Raw genomic sequence first — 6,130 nt, 5'->3', positions numbered from 1 at the left:
CTTGAGAACATTTTCAAGGTTATTATTAACCTTTGAAAATGAAAAGGATTGTAGGGTTATTTTTTTTTTAAATAAAAATATATGTGCCAAAATTTGAAGAGTTGAACTTAATCTAACTTGGCACACTTAAGAAAAGTATAAGAAAAATCAAGTTAGAATTTTGATACTTTCTTAAGGAATTAAGAGAAAACTCATGCTTTAATCAAATGTGATTAAAGCCTTGAAGAACAAAAATGTGTCAAAAATTTGAGGAGTGAAATCTAATTTAAATTGACACACTAGAGAGAAGCAAAAGTAATGCCAAATTTGGAATTCAGCATTTTCTTATGAAATTAAGGGAAATGTAAACTTTAATCCAAATTGTCACTCTTGGAAAGAGTAACATGTGCTAAAACCTAAGAAAATTGGATTTAATTTAAGTTGGCACAATTGGGAAAACATAAGAAATATCAAATTGGGGTTTTGGTATTTACTTAGGGTAATTAAAGGAAAATCTAGGTCCTAATGTGAGATACTTACTCTTTGGAAGAGTAAAATGTGTCAAACTTGAGGTTTTGAACTTAATTTAAATTGACACATTTAGAAAAGGACAAAAAAATGCTAAGTTGGGGTTTTGACATTTTCTTAGAAGGTTAAAGGCGAATCTAAGCCTTAATTTGATTTCATTTACTCTTTGAAAGAGTAAAACGTGTCATACTTTGAGAAATTTGTTTAATTTAAAATGGAACAAATTTAGAAAGGGAAAAGAAATGTCAAAATTGGGTTTGGCACTTTCTTGATGAAATTGGGCAATCTAGGATTTAATTTTAAGGTGTAGCTAAGAATTAAAGATATTTAGATACATTATCTAGATATATTTTGTTCATGCTAAAATGCCATGATTGTTTTCCTATCATATGTCATGACATCAAATTTATTTTTGCATTCATGATTATTATGAAAAATGTAAAAATATCATGTCATGTCATACATACATCATGTAGCTATAGGAAATTTTCCTTTGAAAATTCTTTCTTTTTGATGTATGTCATAACATATTATGCATTATGTTAATTTTCTTGTAATTAAGGACAAATGACATCTATTATAAATGGTAAATATCCCAACAAGTGGGATGACACCAAGTGGCATCCTAAGTGGATGATCACAAGTTTTCTAATACCTAGATAGTTATGCATGATCCCTTAGTTTAGGGCAAAACCAAATATACATCTCATAAAGAACCATAAGGTGACTTGTATGTTTTTTAGTACACATTAGATATAAGTGAGATGTTAGGATGGTGAACAAAACTCAAGATGTTGATTTAGTACATCTTGTTGAGTTTTAGGTTCATCAAAACACATAGTTATATGTCTTCCAATCATTGGGAAAGTTAATGTACAAGCCATGTTCATTGAGCCCAAAGAACATGGTTGGATATTAGTTTTGAAAATGATTTTAAAATGCTTTTAGAAAACCTTGGTGAAGACTATCTTTTGATAGTGATCATCATTGCATAGTTAAACACAAACTTGAAGAAAACACTAAAGTTTTACAAGGTTTCAAATTTGTGTCAATCTTTAAAAATAAGAAGTATTTTCATAGAAAATTATTTTTCCTTGATTAAGTATACCCTAAATAATATCTACATGAATTTTCATGATTTTTAGAATTTTATAGAATTTTTGGAGAGTTTCTGAATTTCGCTAAAATTGAATTTCAGGAAATCAGAAACTCAATCGATCAGCCGATCGATTAGGATGGGTTCGATCGATCAGCCAATCGATTGAGAAGCCATGTCCCATGAACAGAAGGGTATTGAATCGATCAGCCGATCGATTAACCCTATCTAGATCGATCAGTGGATCGATTCAGAGGGCATTTCTGCGAGCAGTAGCTTGCGGAATCGATCAATGGATTGATTGAAGTGATTTCAATCGATTGAATCCCAACTTCAATCGATTGGGAAGTCTGATTTTGGCCTGAAAAGCTTGATTTTAGCACTTCAAGTCATTTTGAGTCCCAATAACCATTCCAAACCCCTTAGAATAAATTTGTATATATTTAGGGGGAGTTTTCATGATGAAAACAAGTATGGATTGGTTAAGAAAAACCAAAGTGAAGTTTAGGATACGGTTTAGTTTCAATTTTGAATTTTGGAACCTCAAAACTTCAAGTTTTGGTTTTCAAGGGTCATTAACCATTCCTAACCCTTTGGAATATACTTGTATACATTTAGGGGGAGCCTTCATGATGAAAACAAGTATGGATTGGTTAAGGTAGACTTAGGTGAAGTTTAGGTTGGGGGTTTAGTTTCATTATTGAATTTTGAACCTCAAAACTTTGAGTTTTAGTTTTCCTAATTATTTAGGAACCCCAAGTCATTGTTGGTGCAATGATAGAAGTGTGACCATATTTTTAGGGGGAGTTACTCTTTGAAAACATAAAAATCTTTTCAAAGACCTTGGAAGGGGGTTAAACATTCGTGATGAATTAATACTCGGGGTTGAGTATTGGGGAGCAATGGAAGATTGGTTATCTTCATTGCTAGGATGATAAATGCTCTCGGATGAGCATTGTCAAGTAGATTACTGCTCAAGGGGGAGCATTGGGTTAATGAAGGGGATCGGACCTTCATTGGTAAAGTGAAAAATGCTCTTGGATGAGCATTGAGAAGAAGATTACTGCTCAAGGGGGAGCATTAAATACAATGAATGAGAGTTTCATTGGGAAGTTGATGCATGTTCTAGGATGAGCATTGTGAAGTGAAGTAGATCTCAAGGGGGAGCTTTGGCGGCAATGAAGACTATGAGATCTTCATTATGGGGTTGTTAACAACATATGAGGTTGTAAACAACGTAGAGTTAACTCTTATGGAGAAGATTTTGTTTTCAATTTTTGATGTGTGACAAAGGGGGAGAATGGAATGTTAAGTTAGGCCTTTATACCAAGTAGGGGGAGTTTGCCCTCTAGGAAAGGGAAAGAATGAAGGAAACCTTCATTCATGTCTTATCATGAAGAAGTTAAGGTTATGGGATTTAGCCTTGTGATAAAGAAGAGGTTAAGGCTGGATTTAGCCTTGTGATAAAGAAAAGGTTAAGGCTATGGGATTTAGCCTAACTTAGAGGAATTGTCAAACATCAAAAAGGGTGAGATTGTTGGGGCAATTTCCCTAGGTCAAGTTTGACCAGTTTGACTAAGCTTGAGTTGGGTCAAGCTTGAGTCAGGATTTGAGTTTTGATGTTTGACAATATATGGAGATTGCTAGGGCAATCGTCCGTTTGACAATATATGGAGATTGCTAGAGCAATCATCTGATTGTGGAGATGGTCAAGGGATTGACCAGGTTGATGAGAAGACAAGTCAAGTGGGTCAGTGTAGACCGGAGACTTGACTGGGTAAGTCCTAACTGGAGTTTAGGCATCTAGGAAAGTCCTAACTGGAGGTTAGGCAAGAAAGAAGTCAAGTAGGTCAAGGTTGACAGGAGACTTGACTGGGAAAACCCTAATTAGATATTAGGCAAAGGCAAGTCCAACAGGAAGGTTGACAAGAGTGAAAATCCAAGTAGGTCAGTGTTGACCAGACTTGGTGGTGAAAGTCATGATAAGTGAGATCAGGTAATTGGAAAATTCTAGTATAGCTAGGCAAAGGGAAAGTCCTGGTGAGGAGCCAGGCAACTGGAAAATCCAAGTGTGATCTTGGCAAAAGGAAAGTCCTGACAAGGAGCCAGGCAATTGGAAAGTCCAAGTGTGATCTTGGCAAAGGGAAAGTCCTGGTGAGGAGTCAGGCAATTGGAAAGTCCAAGTGTGATCTTGGCAAAGGGAAAGTCCTGGTGAGGAGTCAGGCAATTGGAAAGTCCAAGTGTGATCTTGGCAAAGGTTGTAAGTCTAAGCATGTGGTCTTGGCAAGGTAAGTCCTAGTGTGACTTGGCAAAGAGAACTCGATAATTAGGATGAGGTCGAAGGAAGCTCTTGAAGGCAAGGCGTGAAGGATGGGGAGATATCCGAGGGACGCAAGGCTGATGGAGGAGGCTAGAAGGCTAGTTCGAGATTAGTCGAGTGTGGTGGTATAATCTGACAACAAGGATGGGCCGAAGGAAGCTCCAGAAGACAAGGCGTGAAGGATGGGGAGATATCCGAGGGATGCAAGGCTGATGGAGGAGGCTAGAAGGCTAGTTCGAAGTTAGTCAGGTATGGCCATCTGTTGCCTTTTCAATTAGTTTTTAGAGCAATCAAGAATTTAGAATATATGAATCATCAACTATTAGGAACTACTCTTAATCACTGTACTGTTCTCGGAAAATTTTATATTATTCAATCTATATATCATCAATTAAAAATTCATGTACATCTATATTATATTATAATTCCTTTCTAATTCAGATATCCTCTTCATTCCCAATAGGCTCAAACCGAAATAGATAAATATATTAAAGCGTCAGGAGGTTGTGGCCTCCAGCAGCGAGAACAAAAGACAATCTTAGCATGGAGTTGTTTACCTCTACGTGTGAGATAAACCTCCACCAAACATCACATGGGCAAAACGCACATGCATGCACACCCAAGTCCATGCACATCACATGGACTTCGCACACACCAATCACAAAAACTTACATTCTCAATGCCCATGCATATCACATAGACTCCATAATATGTACAATCTCTACACCAATCACACAACCATGCAATTCCATGCCATGAACTAAACCGAAACCAAAAAGTCATGAAATGAAATCAACGCCTTGGTCACCTGCAGCAAAGTCCGGACTTAGGTAAAAGCTCCGAATGCGTTCACAACCCTTACGTTCGCACACACCAATCACAAAAACTTAGTTTTGTAAATTTTTAATTTTTAATTTTTAATTTTTGAAAAAATGAAAAATATTATTTAGTTGACCATTTTCATATTTATTTTTAGAAGAGGATATCTCATTTTATGAATAAATAGAGTAGGTTAAAAGTAATTTTCTAGTAAAAAAAAAAACATACGTTTTTAAAGAAATAAAAATAAAAATCAAATGCTCTCAAACTTTTCATTTTATTCGGCAAAAATAATGTTATAATTTTGGGTTGACATAATTTGAAGTTAAAATTGATACACAAAAGTTTCTTATTCTCCCCATAAAAATTATATAGATATACAACGAAAAGCTCATCAATCTCAGTGCTCTCTTCTGCAATCTTCTCCTCTCCATGTCTATATAAATAGAATTTAAGATATCTTCACACCACCATCACAATCTCATTCCACAAAGAAGAAGCACCCCCATCCATTCCATTATTTATCTCAAATGAGGTAAGAACATAATGGTGCCTTTTCACAAAGTCATTTTGGAGGATTTTGGTTTAGTCCAAATTCAGCCAGAAACAAACGATCAAAGAAGAAGAATTTGTGATAAAGACTCATTGTGAAAAGACTTTCTAGCTCTTCCTTCACATTATTCATTAACGTTCTGTCCCACATCTAGTATGATGCATCCAACATTCATCCCAATGGCTTCCTTGTGTTGGCATTTCATTCCATATCCAACATTTGACCCACTCCTTCTGTACAGCTTTGTCCACCATCCCTCCTGCTAAAAGGATTACTTACTCAAAGTAGATAGTATAGTGGTGATTGTGCCACCATAGGAGAAGGGCAAGGGAGCCTCCTTTGTTGAACTCAAACAAAAAAGGATCATTAGGAAGAAAGGGTAGTGGTGAAAACGGCATCACTAAGGTCAAAGTTGTAGTAACGGGCAAGTAGCAACACGGACCTGAGCAAGAACATGTTCTCCTATAGCCATAGTATTTGAACTAGAGAGTGCTGAGGAAGTTCGAGCGGTAGCAATTTCAATGGAATCAAACAAAGAAGCAAAATGAAAGTGTGATGCAAGAATGCACATGAATGATGTGAGATAAGCGAGGAATGTTATCTCATAATTTCTCTATTTTCCCATCTACTTTCCATCTTCCTCTTAACCCAAGATAATAAATTTATTTTCTCGTCTCCCTCGCTCCGTTTTTTTTTTCCTTTTCTTGTTTGTCACCTTTCTGTCTTGATTAGGGGCGGAGAAAATTTAAATTTTTTTTGATATACTGCATATCCATACCAGCTTATATTTAACATACTGATATTAACGGTATATCAAAAATTTGGTATGGTGTTA

The sequence above is a fragment of the Zingiber officinale genome, chromosome 9A (assembly GCF_018446385.1).
Source record: "Zingiber officinale cultivar Zhangliang chromosome 9A, Zo_v1.1, whole genome shotgun sequence".
Lineage (NCBI taxonomy): Eukaryota > Viridiplantae > Streptophyta > Magnoliopsida > Zingiberales > Zingiberaceae > Zingiber > Zingiber officinale.
Note: the sequence above shows the minus strand (reverse complement) of the source record.